The sequence below is a fragment of the Epinephelus fuscoguttatus genome, linkage group LG2, assembly GCF_011397635.1.
Source record: "Epinephelus fuscoguttatus linkage group LG2, E.fuscoguttatus.final_Chr_v1".
Classification (NCBI taxonomy): domain Eukaryota; kingdom Metazoa; phylum Chordata; class Actinopteri; order Perciformes; family Serranidae; genus Epinephelus; species Epinephelus fuscoguttatus.
The window spans coordinates 7,959,684-7,978,396 of NC_064753.1; the positions used below are offsets into that span (position 1 = coordinate 7,959,684).

General features: G+C 40.8%; 1 protein-coding gene across 3 annotated transcripts in view; it reads left to right on the forward strand.

Annotated features, from left to right (window-relative positions):
• The window catches only part of znf536 (zinc finger protein 536), a 266,177-nt gene that overhangs the window by 18,857 nt on the left and 228,607 nt on the right, over nt 1-18,713 (forward strand). For all 3 annotated transcript variants that reach the window (XM_049562887.1, XM_049562931.1, XM_049562896.1), the window contains exon 2: nt 8,794-8,875. The gene's annotated coding sequence lies outside the window, so the exon portion shown is untranslated. The remainder of the gene's footprint in view (nt 1-8,793; nt 8,876-18,713) is intronic.

Sequence of the window (18,713 nt, forward strand, 5' to 3'; positions counted from 1 at the left end):
GGGCACATGTTCTGTACCACTCAATTACCAAATTCTCTTTTTGCCAGCTACAATGAGACAGGAAGCAAATAATATGGGCGACCCTGAAAAAAAGAGAGAGAAGGGAGGAGGGGGGGGTATAGAAAGAGAGAAAGAGAAAGAGGGAGGAATTGCTTGAAATCCTGCGTTCCTGGCTTTCTCACGCACTTGATTGTGTCCCCTCGCTGCCTCTCATAACAGGAGAACAAAGCCTGTTTGTTGTGGGTGGAATGCCTAAAATGCTTCCTACTGTTACAATTATGAAGAATTTGATTGAATGTGTATTGTTTCAAGGGCTTGGCGATTTTGATCATTTTTAAAGTGCCTTAGATTGTTATTCTGCTTCCCTACTAGCAATAATAACCAGTCACCTAATCAAATTCCATTTGATATAAACATTTCATTTGTTATAAGGGCTGGTAGATGTTGTGAATGGCTAGTGTGAGGGAAAAAAGTGTGTTTTCATTATACATTATTCATTATGGACGCTTAAAGATGCATTCTGATAGGCTTTTTGTCAGCGGCTGGATGGAGAATCTAATGAAGTTTGCTGCAGTTCTTGGTGTTAAAATCGTCTTTAATTGGTGAACGCTTTGTTGTTCGCTGCTTTAAAGCCGCACTGAGGCGACCAGAAAAACTTCAGATAACCGTCTGAAAAATAACAACAGCAGCAGTTGCAAATTATGGCTCTGAAACATATTTCATTTACATACGCCACAGGCCCCTTTTAAGGCGTCTACCTTTTAATTCTTTTTCATATTTAACACTCAATACAAAACAATAAAAAGCCTCAGATCTCTGTGTCTGTATCCTCGTTTACATCGAAAAATCCCCCCAGCCCTCCCCTCCGCAGCCCCCATCCGAAAGCATCCTCACTGGGAAGAAGATGAAAAGATTGTTTTGAGAAACTCGAAAGGAAATTTGACATTCTTTGGTTGCTTCTGAAACTTCCAATATTCTGCCGTAATTGTTTCATACAAGTTATATATCTTCATTTGAGGGGAATGGGGGAGATGAAGAACACGTCGGCTTCTTTCTTCCTGAATAAAAGGCAGCAGAACCCATCTGGTTGGGTGATCCACGGCTGGCCCTCTTGCGCTCATCGCTGAAATAATACTCCCTCTAATGACTCCCACATATTCTGAAATCTCCCTTTTGAAATTGGTCTTGGCAGATTATTTGCAGGTACTTGAGTTGCATCTGTTTGCAATTTTGCAAATGTGGAAGACTTTAATGCTGGGCAGGGGCGGGTAGCAGAGAAGAGGCTATTTTAATCCCTGGGATAACACCGGCTGTCAGTGTGAACGGGTCTGGGAAGCAGCCTGCACCTCAACCCAAATTTTACCCAGGTGACAATATGTTTGTCTACTGATGCTACATTCATATAGCTGTCTGTACTTGGGACCAGGACTGGTTTTATTCTGAGCCTTTTTGGAGGCTGCAGATGGTGGCAGGTTAGTGTGAAAGCAGGAGGTCATACTGTGCGGTAAGAATACATAAATATTCAAATAGATGTGTAAATGCTTTGGATCAAGTCATAACAGGTAGAACCAATAGTGGAACGTAACAGCTAGATTTAGTCAAGTACTAGATATGAGATATTTGTATTTGAGTATTTTCACTTCATGGCACTTTATAGCCTAGTTCAGGTCCATGACATTATCAAGGGAAGTATTTTACCCTTCTACACTTATAAAGTTCTGCTGGAAATGCAACTTCCAGTTTGATAGCTGTTGTCATTGCTATTCTATGGAAACCACATATCTCCAAATTTTGTTATTTTGAATTTTTTAGGAAAAAACTACAGAACTGAGTTTTTCTTTATGGGTTAAGACGTTCCTCTAAACCATTTAAAAACCCATTAGCTGATCAAGGAAAGACTTAGAAACAAAGCTCCAAACAGGCCTGTATTTAGTGGAGATACATAGTTTTCACAGGTTAGCAACAGAACTAGGACTTTGCATTAAAAAGTATGACCGACTCATACAACAGAATGCAGATTAAAATAGCCAACGATATAGAAAGTAGTTTAAACTTGCTCCCCCTTGACCAACTACAACAATAAAATGCTACTTGAACATTAATGCAGAAGCAATAATAATGTAGTAATATAATATATTATGGTATCACATTCAGAGGAGTCAATTATCTCCTTTGAGTTCATTAACTCTCCGTACTTTCAGTACATTTTACACTTAAGTGATCTTTTCAATTTTTTAATTTTTACAGTGGGAAATGACTACTTTAATTTTCTAGAAGTATACCTCCACCACTGCAGATTAGTCTCTCACATTGTATTTAGTCATTTAATATGTGTATCATATATAAAATGACTCAGAAATCCCTGGATGCCCAGGAGGTTTGTCAGGTATTTGTATTGTCCAGCATAAAGTGCAGTGATCAGCGAAGCTAAACCAAAGCTGAAATGATTGTGACTTCAGTCCTTATTATTTCTACCATGTGGTGAGCAGCTGACCAGCTTAAGCCTCCCCCCTTTATTCACCCCCCTCTCCCTCCCTCCCCCTTTTAAAACTGTAATAAGGTGCCCTATTGTCCTATGGTAGGGTGTACCGGGTTAGCCCACCCGGCTGACTGTAATTGCATAGGTGGTTACAATTACATTAATTACATATTTCATCAACACTGTTTATCCAGCCGCACGGTAAATGAAGAAGGCAAACTTTTAACTCTGTCTTTTGTTTTTGCATTTCTTGTCTTTTTTCTCCCCCTTCCCACCCCTAACCCACCCCTTTCTCTTCCCTGCTTTTTTTTTTTTTTTTTTTTTTGTGGTTGTTTTATTAGGAGCGAGGGGAGGGGAGGTGCCAGAGGAGGAATTATGCTGAAAGTGTATGCCTTGCAACTTTTCCCCTCCCTGTTGGAAATGTTTATTTGAACAGTAAGCTCATGATTTGAATATTTGTAATCCATGCTTAAATTTACAGGCCAGATGAACTTTTTGGCACAGAATGGCAACCATAAGTAGGATTTTGAGAAAAGCTTTACAAAATTTTAAGCCATGTGCAAGGCTTATATAATTTAGACGGGGGGAAATATGCACAAATAAAACAGGCTCTGTCTTATTTACTTTACACGAGCAGAAAAAAACTGCATCATATGGCGCCTGACGTATATATGCGTTAGTTATGTCCTTCTGTCCACACTTTTAGAAAACAGAATCTAAAGCTAACAAGCAGTTGTCTATGAATACTTGAAGGAATAAAATAGCCCCAGAGGCACAGGCACTTGAGTTGTTCTCCTGTGTTAGATGTAAATGAGTGTACTCCATATTGACTTGTGCTGGCGGGGATGCCACCCATATTGTAGGCTGGGAGGTGGGTGGGTCGCCCCGGCGAGTGGCAGAGAGTGATAGAGCAGGAGAGAGAGGTCACTGAAGCGGGCAGAAAAAAAGGAAGGCTTTCTTAAATGATGCTAATCAGTCCGGAGGGGCCTGGCCCTCTCTCCCTCATCAGCCTGCTGTAATTCAGATGTGCTGAGAACCTGGAATTAAATGTGTCACTGTGAGGCGCGTGTGTGTGCGCTCTCGTGCGTGTGCATATATGTGTGTCAGCCTCTGTTTGCCTTGCATCCACTTCTGTGTGTGTGTGTATGCGCGCGCGTGGGGTGTTTAGGGGTTAAGTAGAACCAAATTAGTCGATGGGAGAACTAACAGCAGCAGTAGCTTTCTGTGTGGCTACTTCTTGGTGAATGTCAAGATGATTTAGCTGCTCTTCTGCTCGCCGTCTGTCTCTGAGCACTGGCCCTCCAATCACCGCTCTGGGCTGTCTGTTTTGTGGCCCTCCGTGCAACAAATGAATATTAAATCTGCACTGGGCAACTTCACACGCTGGCAAGAGGTTACAGTCTGAAATATGAGGACGGTGAAGCCCAGAAATCCTGCAAGGTAACATCAGTAAACTGTCGTCCTCTGTAGTGTCTGCTGATGGTGACGGAGGCAGAGAGCAGATTCTTCTGCACTGATTTGCTCTGGTGCTCTCTGAATTTTATTGGTCAAACCTTAAAATTCAGTGGGGTACTCTTGTGACTTTTGCAGCCACTGTGTGCACTTTTATATACAGTATGTAATCAAAATCATGATGGACCTTAAGCCGACAAAGACAGGGCTAGATTTGGATTTAAATTTTTCATCAATAGTGCCGATATACCTGGGTTCACATACCAAAATACAATTTTTTTTTGATGACTTTTATTAAGGAATGGAATTTTTCTACATGAACACTGTTTTATTTTACCTAAGAAACGAAACTCAAATATTAAATTTCCATACGCACACAGCTGTACAAGATCTTTGCCGCAGTGTGATACGGTCCAAAACTTGCAAAGTTATGATTTAAATCAGGAACTGTTTCTGTAAAGAATAAGTGAAGAGGACAGTGAACCTGATTGAGCCCTCAGTGCCACTTTTTGATACTTTTCAATACATTACAGCAAAAAAGTACTGGGGATCGTTACCCAGCTCTAGTGTTGATGAGTGTGTCCTTGTGTGAGCACACAAAGGTGTCTGTGTTGCCTGTCTTGCCAGCGAAGGGTGTGTGTGTATCCCTGCTAACATATTGTGTGTGTGTGTGTGTGTGTGTGTGTGTGTGTGCGGGTGTGGGGGTGCGCGCGCGCGTGTGGGGGTGTGCGCGCAGGGACGCCAGTTGGGCTAACAGCTGAATCATGGCTCAGCCGCTGCCCCTCGTAGTCCTTGGCAGTTAGCGGTGTGAAAAAGCCTTCTCTTTGAGGGCATTATATAGATTAATGTGCTGTGCCTCGGGCAGAGACACACACACACCTCGCCAGGGAGGGATCCTGACCGAGTGTGTGTCTGAGCGTGTGTGTGTGTGTATGTGTGTGTACAGAAGAGAATCAGAGGACTACAGCGGCATAGGATTGTTGAGGTTTAAGTGTGTGTACATGTGGGGGTGTGTGCGCATTTGTGATTGTGTGCATATGTGTGTGGATGTGAGAAGGGACAGTCTGGGGGGGTGTTAACTAGAGACTAGGGGAAGGTAGTGTGGGTAAGCTGTGCATATGTGTGTGCGTGAGAGAGCGAGAAAGACAGACAGAGGGAGAGAAAGATTCAGATTTATTCTTGTTGAATTTTTTAATACGATTTTTAGGATTTTTTTACTTGATTTTGGTGGAAAAATCATTCAGTGATAATAGAAATTATGTGATAAATAGGACATTTGATCATAAATAAGTAATGACAGAGCGTTAAGTGTTAAAGACTTTACTCATACGCTGGGTTTTTGATGCTGCACCTGTTTATTTCACTTCTTCAGTGCAGCCAAAATTGCAAATATTAGAGCGCATCTTTGCTTTATGCTTCATTAAACTTTGAGTCTGTGTGCACCTCATTTTTTAAGTATTCTAGTGTATCAAACCTGCTACATCTCAAGCACCTAAATCTGTTCAGGCTACTGTGTGTCTGCAGGGGCATCTGGACACCGGATAGCTTTCCATCAAGGTATTTTTATGTGAATCAGAGGGGTGTTTACGAGGCGTGGGTGACCTGACAGGGGCATCGTCTGACCCCCTCACTCACTCTCTCTTCCTCTCTATTCCAGCCTCTGAAATAGCTCTCAGCATAGCGAGTGAAGACCAGGGTGTAGCTGAGCTGATATACAGTATCACAACAAATACACACGGATGCCACAGCTGCTGGAAGCAAATGCAAATGGAAAAGTACAACACTGTTCCAGCTGAAGTTAAAGCAAAAACCTTGTATGGGTAAACAGAACTTTTAAGGCCTCTCTCTTTTCTCTCTGTTTCTTTCGCTCTCTTGGGTTTCATGATTACTCAGATTTTGTATGTTTCCCCTTTTTTTTTTTACCTCATTTTCCTCACTTTACCCCTTTGCTGAGAAGTATGAGGGAGATTTTCCTTATCAGGATTTTAGCACATTCCATTCAAGATTAAGCACATCTGTTGTTTTGTGTATGTGCTGGCATGTGCGTGGAAGCGTGTGCACGTGACTGAGGTCTGAGATTATTTGTGTGCGATTTTTCTGCCTCTTTGACACATATATCGTCGCTGCATAGTCTTGGGACACATATGCATGCACATGGATGTACATATATATCCATATATGTTTGTGTATGCACATATCTGTGTACTCTCTCCAGCCAGCGGTCTAAATAATCTACTTTTGTCTGACAACGGCATCAAGTCGTGGAGGTGCACATATGCAGAAAGCTATTTGGAAAGGCCTCCTCGTAGCTGTCAGCTTTTATTATGCGCTGAGGTGTCATGTTTGTTAGGAAGCTGAGTGCAGATGGCAGAGTGGAAGAAATGGATCACTAATTTTAACAATGATTAATGAACAGAGATGGAAAATGAATTACATCGGACTATTGGAGGCAAGGAATATTTTCTCTGAAAATGTTAACTTCGGCTGCCAGGCAGCCGGCCGTGTTGTGGGAGTATATTGAGGAGGGGAAGGGAATGTGTGTGTGCATGCATGTGTGTTTGCTTGTGTGCACTAAGGTGCAATTTTCCCCCCGCATCTTTTGTAGAATCAACACTTCACTGCTCTTGCCTATTACTTTACTGTTCGCCTGCTTAAACACTGCCGGCTTTATACACATTGTTTTTCCCCCTATGTGTATTGCACTACCAGTTAAGGTACACACTCTTTAATAAGGTAAACACAGGAAAGGTTAGACTGTCTTAAAATGTTAGCTATTTTCATTACTCTGCAGTGTGCTTTGATATCAAATCATAGATGTAGCAGATTCGATCAAGTGTCAGTAGCTTTTGCTGTGGTGTTTCACTCTGGTGGAACAATAACCTGCCTGCATCTGCCTTTGAATGTAGTTTGCAAGCCATTTTTATGACTCCGTATTCAGTTTTGTTCATGCAAGCAGCAATAAAGTATCATTTAGAAAATGCTGAACTTTAAAAGCAGAACAACCCCTGCCTCGAGTCCAGGAAATCAACCTGATAGATTATTATTTTTGACGGGGAAAATCAGTGTTTACCTTTCAGTGTTGCAATATCATGTGGCAGCATAAAAAGCAGACATGACGTTCCTCATCGCTTGTGATCTGAGAAGTAGTTTCTCCTGTCATCCTACTACTTTCTCCCCCACAAAACTCACACGCACGCCATCACCCTGCCTGTATTTGCGTCTCTGTCGAGGTTTGTCTGGTGGGCGGTTGGCGCAACATGGTTTAATAGGTAGATGTGAACTATTTTGAATTTAATTAAGGGCCTGATGGGAAATACGTAAAGGGAGAAAACAGAGCAACTTCTAGCAACATTGTGTGTTTGTGTAGCTACATGTGTATGTGTGTGCAGGGGAGAGAGAGAGAAAGAGAGGGAGGGAGAGAGAGAGAGAGATCTCAGGTTACGGCAGCATATGCTAAGCACTCAGAAAACATACACAATGCCTTTGGTGAACAAGGTAGTCGGTATGCCCTTGGGAGCCAATTTAGATTGTGACTTAAGGCAATGTCGTGGCTTTGTGTGTGTGAGCGTGTGTGTGCGTTCCCTGAATGCGAGTGTGAGTTTTACTCTTGATGCTCCATTGAAACAGTAGTGGTGGGTAGATCTGGGTGGCCCTCCTGCAGACCCTCCACATCTGTGCTCCCCCTCCACCCCTCCCCACCCCCGCTGTAGGACTGAGCCAGCTTCTCCATGCCTGGCTGCCTCTCCACATCCAGAATAGCCATGAGAATTTGTTGGACTCATACTCCTTTGCCAGTCCAAAATTTTAAGTAATAATGTCCATTAATGAATCACAAAAAAAGAGCGCCACCTACAGACACAACCAAGAAAAGGACGGACAGTATTGTGCACACTTTGACAGACAGGTGATCTTTGGGTAACAGAGTGCAGAGGCAACACAGCATTGAACGTTTAGCACTAAAGATTGAAGGTAAATATACAAAAACCAAGATCTCGCAGATTACCATCTAAGCAAACTTCAACGGATTCAAGCAAACAGTTGAAATGTCACAAAAAATGAAATGTAAATCGGGAGCAGTTTAGTCAGCTGTGTGGAAATGGATCAAATAGCTTCTTCAACAAAAGAATAAGACTATACAACTTCTTCATGTTTCCCACCTTAAGCATAAAACCTTTTGTGCAGGTTTTAGGAAATATATCCTGTTTAATTTCATAGATTGTGAGTCATCAAACGTCAAAGCCAGCTGCTGTCAGTTTCTCGACGTTTCTCTGTGAGGCCTCAGCTTAAATGCCACTCAACGAGTTACATGCTACTTTAAAGGGGAGTGGCAGTCTTTTACTTCACATACTTTGAGTCGGCTTGATTATTTTTCTGGCGTTAAGCGGCGGGGCTTCAAGGCTGTATCAGATAACATCCTCTGTTTGGCTGTGTAGGCTCCGCTCACAGTTTTCTGCTTATGAGACCAAAGCTTCCTATTTTTTTTTCTGTTGTTGTTTTTAACTTACAAATTGTAAACCTTGGACATCTTAGTACGTGTCCCACTATGATTTCCTCACTTTAAACTGGATATTACAGTGTCAAAATAAAAACTTGTAATGAGAAGAAAATGAAAAGAAGTCAAATATTGAAACGTACAAGCAATTACAGTTCATGCATTTGTTAGATTACTCATGGGTGTGTAAAAGACATCACGTCCTCACAGGAAGTCCTGAGGAAAAATAAAGATGTAGGGGGGTTAGGGTGGGGGGAATCAATGCACAATGTTTTAATGGGTATTTCTCTTCTGTCGCCAATGTTGCAAACTTGTCAAGCTTCAAATGCGTGTGACTTTGAATTTCCTGGTGTGTGTGCTTTGTTTACAGGCTCTTGTCGTCCCACCTTCTGTGGAGCTGTCGGCGCTCTTCCTGACATCCGGCATTCATTGGAGCGGCGGCAGTCACACAGGTACGATCACACCGATTGATCACAGGAAAGGGGAGGATATTAAAGGTGTCTGTCACACTTGCACACCCGCGCATGCATCTTTTGTTTTCATTTAAATCTTTGTTTATCCGGGGAAAGTCAATTGAGCATGCACTTGTTAAGCAGCGCCATGCTTCTCAGACACAGTGCCGGGGCATTCATACCTGGGAGCTGCCCATGACTTGCCCCCACTTGGTCGGTCAGCAGGCTGTGGAGTACATCAGAATTATAGAGGAGATGTTATTATCATCACCTCCATTTTTTTTTTGTGACCAGACAGATTAAATGAATGGGCAACATTCCAGTAACAAACCCTTTAGGCTTTTATCACTTGAATGAATGTCACCATGTTGACCTGAACTTTGCAAGTGGACACAAGCTATTATTGTTTAAGTGAACACAAGTAACCTTGCATGAGTCTCTGCATTTGTTCTGTCATGCAGAACTGCACCATTTATTGCATTTTTTTCCCTGTGGTTTAACCTCTTGAACAACATCACATTGGGACAATGTGATGTTGTTCAAGAGGTAAATAACATTTGGTATAAAGACTGAAACATGAACACTGGTAGCAGTTGCGAATGTTTTTATCTTGGGTGTCAGGCCACATATGTTTGCACCTCTGGTAGCAGAAAGACCTGCAGGATATGTTGGTGATGTCACAAACTGACACCCAAATAGAAGCCTCTGAATCATGTTGCTGCTGCTAGTGCTAGTCAAGGTTGGGTCTTTTTATCGGATTCAAGTCTAGTGTCTAACCTGCTTTTTAAATCAGAGTTCTTTTGACTACACTTTTGAATCTAATTAGGTTCAGCTTTTTCAAGTGACTACATTCATTAAAAAAAAAAAAAAAGATCACCTTTAGTGGCAGCTTATTTATTGTTCATAACCTGCTTCCACCTGAAAATGAAATGAGAAGCACAAGATGTGAAATGTTGATTAAATGTATCTAACACATTGAAATAACAGCTGTGGCCTACTTAGTTTTATAACCATTCTTTTTTACGAGCTACTTGCTCCAATTTCTGGATGTCCAGATGCAGAACTATTGAGATGATTATCTTAAAATATTAATTTGACATTCATTAAAGATTAACTGAGATATTCTCCTGGAATTGACATCATGCAATCAGCTAAATCATTTCTCTCAAACATTTGTCATTTTTATGGCAAATGTCACATTCAGTGCTGGCTCAGCAAATCTGTGTATTTTACAAATAGAAAACTGGACTAAAAGAAATACTCTGAGTTCCAATAGGCCTAAAAGTGACTAACAGATTCAACCTTTATAGAATCACCTGGATTTAGTTTCAATTTTCTTAACTTTGGAACTGTAATATTTGACCACTTAGGATACAACCCAATCGCCAGAATAAAAAATCTCACCATGGTCACCAAGGTGACATGCCACCCACCATCCTTTCCACCTTCCGATAACTAATTCAGCTCATGTAGTACATCACTTCAGAAATGCTGATATGATACGTGTCAAACAAACAAATGTAATGTAACCGTGGTTTGCAGAAACATACAATGCCAACATTTTAATCTGGCGACTGGGCTGACAGCGATACAACATGGTAAAATCAACTTCTGTCTAAAATACTGAAGATAAAGTTTGAAAATATGTCAGGCTGGGAGTCGTTGGAAGATGTCTTTAATGAAGCTAGGCTATCTCTTTCTCCATGCCCTTAGTCTGCTACGCTAGGCTAAATGTGTCTTGGACCATCTATCTACTTAACACACAGACAGAAAATGAATCTCAATCCAGTCAACTCAACCTCAGTTCGACAATGAGCAACATGGCCATCACAAAAAGTCTGAGTATTCAGTTAAATTTAACGACCGCACATTTTGTTTGATGAAGTTTATGTACAGCAGGCTTATCCACCTTATTTCTAGCCTCCATTATACTATGTGTGAATTATGGGGGTGACCTCCGGCACTAAACTGGAACCGGTGTTTTTCCCATGGTAACGGTTAGCTAACAGTACACTGATCCTCTTTGCTGGAGTGATTGGGAAATAAAATGTGAAGCAGACCTACTGTTACCCCTCAGACAGGATAGTGTCATCATACCTCTGACCTCTCTGACAGCCACCTCAAAGCATTGGTTTTTTACCTTTTTAACCAAGCACATTAGCAATTAGCTTGCCTTGCTCTGTTAACATATAGTATAGAGTTTGAGCTAGCTTACAGTAAACATCGACTCCTTCTTAAAGATGATTTATGATTTTTTACAAATCATAAACAGACACTTACACATTGGGTGAACATTTAACATAATTCTGTATTAATTTTAGCTTTATGTAAAGGGAATCATCATAATGCTTACCAGCAAATGCTCCGCTTGTCTGCTTTAACAATGCAATTTACACATTTTTATAACTACTGAATTATTAAAACTGCATTCTACTGAGTGAAACATGAAGCCAAATTCATCAGAAGAGCTCAGTTATATCACTAATGTAAAGCCACCGTGATTAGCCACTGTAGCTAACCATAGACAGCCTAGCTTACTGCTGCTTCCACTAACTCACCAGAAATTGCACCCATAATCATTACTGCACTAGAACCCCCAGGAGTGAGGTGGATAGGCCATCTAGAGTCTAAGATGAGTTATCGAAACATTTACTTTGCTTTTTACCAATACATAAATTAGAATGAGTGACACAAAGTAATAACACATAAATGTGTTAACTTTATGTGACTTGTAAGGAATTGAGTACCAATAGCGGCAGTTTGAAGACATAGTGACATCCAAAGTTGAAATCGGATTTTTTTGTTTGTTTGTTTATAATCGGTCTAAACAGTCTTCATTACAAATCAATAGCGCTAGCATGGAAAAAGAAATACTAACTTTCCCTTTACTCTGAATTTCCTGTGGAACCTAAACACAAAACATGTGTCATTAAAATGAAGTAACCACCCAGCGATAGAGCTGCTCCAAGTAAAATAAGTTTGATGCCAGTCATTTCATCACATATTGACTAAGGGTACCCCCCCCCAATACACACACACACACCCCGCCTGTCAAAAAGCCACAACGCTGTCAATTCCTCTCTATGTAGCTCAAGGAGACAATTAGCAAACAGAGGTGACATGGTTAACAGGTGCAAGCCATTATTCCTGGAGCTGGAGGAGCGTGGCCACCCCATCTCTCATGGTGATGGGCCGTTATAGTGTGTGTACTGTGCGTGTGTGTCTGTGTGTGTCAGTGAGTGATGGGAGATCATATGACAAGTATAAGTGAGGGATATGTCTGCTTTGTGGGGTTAGGAGGCTTCATCCCGCCTGGCTTGTTTGTAATCAGTGTGTCATCATCATCGCCATTGTTATCGCCATGCTCGTACGGCAGGAATAGACTCTTCTTCTTAGGTAGCTCACATTCGTCTTCGCTCCCCTTAAAATCTATACACGTCTCTCCAGCATCACTCCTCTTCCTGTCTTCTTCTTTCCAATAATTACTCATCCACTCTCACTTCTCTGTATTCTTTTAATTCGTAATAGACCATCGTCCTGAGAGTTGGCTTCCTGAGAAACAGAGAAAGAGACGAGGGGGTCAAGCCGGTTTGTAAAAATTGATTGCTTGTAAAGTGCTAATCAATGGAAACCTTTTCTCTTGAAGCTGGGAAATTCATGTTATAACATTTATTATAAGATTCAGTGCAGCAGGGCTAAATATATATGGCAGCTGTCCTCCTCTGGACATGCTGAGGCAACCTATCTGAATTACCACCCTGCATTCACATATGCCTCACTAAAGTGAAAAATGAAGACATATTTAACTACAGATGTAACACTCAGATGATGTTATTTTTGATCGTATCAGATGCTCCACACACACACACACACACACACACACACACACACAAACATTTTGTCTTCATACCTTAATAATAATAACACGATGCTACATTTCTCCAGTCAAACCGCGCCTTGGTAATGATCTGCTGTTTTGAAACACATTTCGCCGGCTGTAGTTTTATTAATCAAATATAGCATGGGTGAGTCATGTCGTTTTGGCTTGTGTCATATCGGAGGTATGTGGCACAGATTTCCCTCATATTGGATGCAGAGCTAACACATGCTCCCCTTGACGTATTCTCACACCATTTCTCACACAAAGCACTCACACACAAACTTGCAGACGCATACACTCACACAGATGACTTATCTAGAAAGAGATTCATAAACAGACCCACGAACGAACACACACACACACACACACACACACACACACACACACACACACACACACGGATGAACATTTACAGACACACACATAAAACCTTGACATGCCAAAGCTGCTGCTGAAAAAAGAGTTACAACTGTTACCTCAAATGAATTTATATCTGTAGCAGGGGTGTAAAGTAACTAAGTACATTTACTGCAGTAATATTTCAGTACAAGTTTTAGGTACTTTTATGCCAGCTTAAGCTTCTTTCCACTACATTTATGTGACAGCTAAAGTCAGTAGTTACTTACTTGCATATTAAAATTTTATATACAAAGCATGTGTGAGCTTTTAAAGTATGATGCCTTTTTGTAGATTAAGCTACCCAAAAAGTTTAGCTAAAAAAGATAAACTAATCTCCAAATGAGCAAACTATTATATCAAAAAGGTTTCTGACATTGCAATGCATCAGCAACAATAATTAATCAATTACTATTTAATTTTTATTTATATATTTATTTGTCTGTTGTCGACTACATAGTAGGGGTGGGGAAAATACAGCGTTGTGTCGTGATATTTTTGTGTGGCAATATCATATCATTACAGGGATGCCAAGTATTGATTTTTTATTATATGAATTATTAATCCCAAATACAAATTAAACCTTTGGTAGCCTATTAGAATAATAAAATCAAATGCTTTTTAGTCCACTAGATACATTTTGCTGCAATAAAAATGATTGAAGTGAGATAAACAGACTGAAAACTTTATCTTATTTGCTGATTATGGTCAATTTGCTAACAATATACACTCTCAAGTAGATTTTTGAAAATATCTACTTTGATATATGTTAAATGCTGACTGTTCGCCTTGCACTTTTTATAGTCGTTTCATACAATATATATATATATATATATTATTATTGCTATTGTTACCTTTATACACTTCTTCCACCTCTGACCAATAGATAAAAACAAATTCCTAAAGTTTGAGTTGCATTTTAAAAGGTTAAAATTTTGCATTATCCTAAAGGAAATATATTTGGACATCACTGGCACAATGTTATTATTACTGTTTACATCAAATTATGTTTTTTTGTATATTCCAGGAATGATAAAGTGTAATTTACTTTATTTCAGTGGACTCACAAAGCCTCATCCTGGCTGTAATGCACTGTAGTGGTTTCCTACATTTCCCAGAATGCATTTTAGTAGCCCCCAGGAAAAAAAAAAAAACAAAAAAAAAAAACGGTGTTAAGTTTCTTGCACTTATAACCTTATGAGCTCAGGTAGGAAGCCAGCTTGCCTATGAAGATTGGGCTGTGTTTCTGATTACTCAGACATGACTTTTGGACTATTGAGGCTACCAACAATGTAGAAACAGGTGTTTTATTCACTCTCACTAACTTGATTTCTTCCTGTGTGATTGTTAAAGTTTGAAACAAAATGGGGTCTAGACAGAAGCCGTTTTTTTTGTTGTTGTTGTTGTTTTTTTTGTTCCTGAGCAATGTACATCAAAACCTGACACTGATTCCGCTGCTGGAAATATCAATGTGATGTCAGACACACTTGAGAATGTAACCTGCACTCCATTTTAGGATGATATTTTCTGCAAGAAGACAGAAAAAGAACAACATAAGGTGCAGGGGTGGTGAGTGGAGAGGGGTCAATTTTCCCACAGTTTCCTCTTCAATGTTGTTGGGTTAAGATTGTCACTGCTGTGTGCTACTCTACCCCGCTGGTATAAATAAGACATGATTGGCATCACAGCAGAAGAAAAACTCTCTCTCTCACTCTGTCTCTCTCTTTATCTCTCTCTCTGACAGCCTTCATTTGCTGGAGGAGTGGCAGACTTGGTGGGAGTTAATGATTATAATTATTTTTCTTTTTTTCCCCTCTTTTTTTTACATTGTGGGATAATTATTTAAGAGGTTCGTGTAGTCATTGTTGTAATCAGTAAAGAGAGATTACAGAAAATCTGCATGCCAACAGATGGCACTTGGCTGTTGTTGTTGCTTCATATTAAACCCAGTGCGGCACACTTGGTAGCAGGCAGGCAAGAGTGAGGGGACAATCAGAAAGGGGCCAAATTATAAAACAATTTGTCCTTCATCATAAATCAATTTATCATATCACTCCGTCCCAGAAAATATAAAGGAATCAAAAGTAGTTAGCATCGTGTGTGTGTTTAATCCCAAACCAGCTATCTGGCTAACACACTCCTCTCTCCAACGTGGTGGGCTTTTTGGGCATTGTGGGAGCTGGTGGTGGATTTACAAAAAGCCATTCAACACACAACAAACTGTTTGTGATCAGAGAAGCCCCACCCCATGACTTTATCTATTAACACCACAGTGCACTGCCATGGATGTTCACACGCAACCCAATTCACAAAGAAGGTCAGCGTTTGTTAGCTTAGCTCCTCTGGGACACCGGCCGCTTCAGCCACCTCCTGGATTGTGAGCTGGTGCCACTTTTACTTTTTATCCACAGTTGCACGTTCTATCTGATTTTTTACATCAATTTGTGTTTGTGTATCTGTTGACAAGTGAGAAAGAAACAGATAAATACAAATTGAGGCGAGGGCACTTGCTATCCAGGGTCGGGGAGCAGGAGGAGCACCAAGGCCGCTGGCCTACATTCCTGTCTAATTGTATAATTGGAAAAGCTCTCCAAATGAGCAAGCAAGCCCCCCCCTCCAACCCCCTTCACCAACTACCTCCCTCTACTCACTTAACACCCCCCCACCCACCCACACACACATGCACGCCCTTCAAAGCAAATCACAAAAGAGCATTTTGGGAATAATAATAATTTCAAAAAGCGTCCATTATTAATCCCACACACTAGCATCCCTGGCAGCAGCAGCTAGGCTGGTTAGCACAGAGGGCTAACCAGCCCCACACACACATACCCTCACACACTCATTATGACATACAGTACTTATCTGTTGGCATTGTATTGATGTTTAATGAAGTAAAGAAAAAAAACAACACAGTAACGTCCAGTAGGAAAAATCATTGATTTAAACTTTATTTCTTAAAATACTCTATCCCAATGACTGTGTCAAAAACATTGCAAACCCATGACTTAGCTTCCCACCACACACACACACACACACACACACACACACACACACACACACACACACACACACACACACACACTTTTGCTCACTTTGCTCACATTCCCAAACACAGCCTCTTTTTACTCTTTTTTAACTTGTATTTTTACTGTTACTAGTAAATGTGTTAGTCCAGTGTTTTCAGCTATATATGTATGATTGTCCTTAGCTCCTTGTTTTATGTAAGTTTATATTCTAAAATTCAATAAAATGTCACTCACACACTCTTACAAAGAAGTGGAACTCCCTCAAAGGGCCACTCCAGTGCTTTAGTATTGCACTCCCATGAAGCTGGGTGACAGATTAAAATGAGAATGGTTAATATCAAAGCAGCACAGGCTGAGACATAATGACTTGTAGTTCCTTGCATGGGTCACGCTCCAAAAGCCCTGGATCCTACAATTCCCACAATGTAACTTGATAGCATTTTTTATTAGATCCTCAGTGCCTGGTAAATTCTCACCACTTTCAAATTCCACACCCCCAGTTTGCAACACAAGCTTTCTGTTATGAATTTGAAGTCTCAAGTTCAAACTCAGATAACCCTGATTGTATCACCAAGATCATCAGGTTTTTTTTTTTATTTTTGAAAGCTTCTTCAGAACCACAGGCAACATTTAACAACTGTTTTCGCAGGCTATAGGACTCCTCATGACGAGGAAACTGAACTTCATGTGCACCATCGGAGTCTCTTTTAACAGTTTCACAGATGTTGTTACAAAAAGTTGAAAAAGCACTCGTGTAAACTTTCTTTTCATTTTAGTTTTTTTTTGTCATAAATAAATAATATTGTTCCCAATATGGGATGATCTACCTGTGTGCTGTGTTAGCGCTCATATTTTACAGTTAGTACTGGAGCTCATGGTCAAATTGGATTTCCTGATTTATGGCCCCTGCCACGCGCCGTTCATTTCCATGGCTACTGAGGGACGGGGGGAAGATGATTTCTGAGGTCGACAGCGGTGTCTAACGGGATTGCGGGGTGCCGTTAAAACGAAGCCGTTAATTAATGCTATTGATCAGCAAAAAAATAGAGGCAAATGTGATTTGCATACAGCCCGAGTGATCAATGCATTAACCGATTTTTTTTTCTCCCCCCTTCTGAAATCTGATTTCCTGAGTTTTCAAAGTGAAAGAGAGAGAGTTCAGACTAATGTGGATCGATCGGGTCTCTCTCAGACAAGAATACAAAGCATTTTATTAGCCGGTGAAGGGTGAAACATACCAGGACAGAAGACGCAGTCTGAAGTTGGATTATGTATTTATGTCTCACTTCAACAAGAAGACAGAGAATGGCCATCGTCTGCCTTTACACATTTGTTACCGTCATATTTTTTTTTCCTCTTCACAAAGAAAACGTGGTAATAAGGTGATATTTCTGCAGGGCCGATCGCAATCTGTTTTCTAAAAGGCAACAATGTAAAAAGAAAACAACAAAAATGACAATAACAACAGGGGCATGAAAAAAACAAAAACACTGGAGGTGTTAAAAAAGCAATATGTTGTTTTTTTCCTCCTTTCTCTCCCTCTCTGTCAAGAGCAGCTTATTATAGCGTATTGATTTATAAAGCTTTAAATGTGATCCTCCATGTCCAAGTCAAGGGCAGGGAGTGAAAGAGAAAGAGAGAGAAGAAGAGAGGGGGGAGAAAAAGAAAGGGAGTGGGAGAAGGAAAGAAAGACGAAGGCAAAGGGAAAAAAGGCGTCTGGAGACGGATAGAGATAGAAAGAGAGCGTCCACGACAGGGGGAAGTGACAGCAAGGCATTTTCAGAGCCGCTCTGGAACACAAAAGGGTAATTGTTTTAGCCCAGATGTTGCTTTCGCACAACAAGCAGGATACAATGTTCCTACTGAGCTGATGAGCCCAATCAGTGAAATGATTAAAAATTGATTTTGTCCCTGTAATTACAGTATGTAAACTACTTAGCCGGGATTGCAAAGGAAGTGATTTTCTAATTACGTATATACTCTGGTGTCTAATGATTGGTTTTTTGAAGTAATGAAGAGAGGGTCCTAACGACTCCACTGTGTTCTGTTGTTGAAGGGAGAAGGCAAGAGAAGGGGAGCGCTGGGGGGGGGAAGGTGGGGGGAGAATGAGAGAGCATCGTTAGGGCAAGACAGCAGGCTTGGATACAAAAGGGGGATGAAAATTGAATTTTTGCCAGCCAGTGCTAGCACGCTAACACGGGGGCCCTGTGTTCGTTTGCATGGGATCTGGAAGCTAAATGGAGGCTGTGACTTCTCATGGGGGTCGCCAGGCCCTAACCAGCCCCGGCAATCTGGACCCTGCAATTAAAACCTCACGGGGGTTAGAGATTCAGGACATCACACATGCACAGGAGAATTAACACGCGTGCGGGCCACAAGCACACAGAAATAAGCATATAGCTCTGCCCTTCTGCTCTGTATATATTTCACCAAGCTTTATTTAAATCAGTTTGGAACTTTTCATTGACACTGAGTCTTTAGGTTTAGAGCCCACAACTAAAATAAACTCAGAGCGATGCAGAGAAAGGGTCTG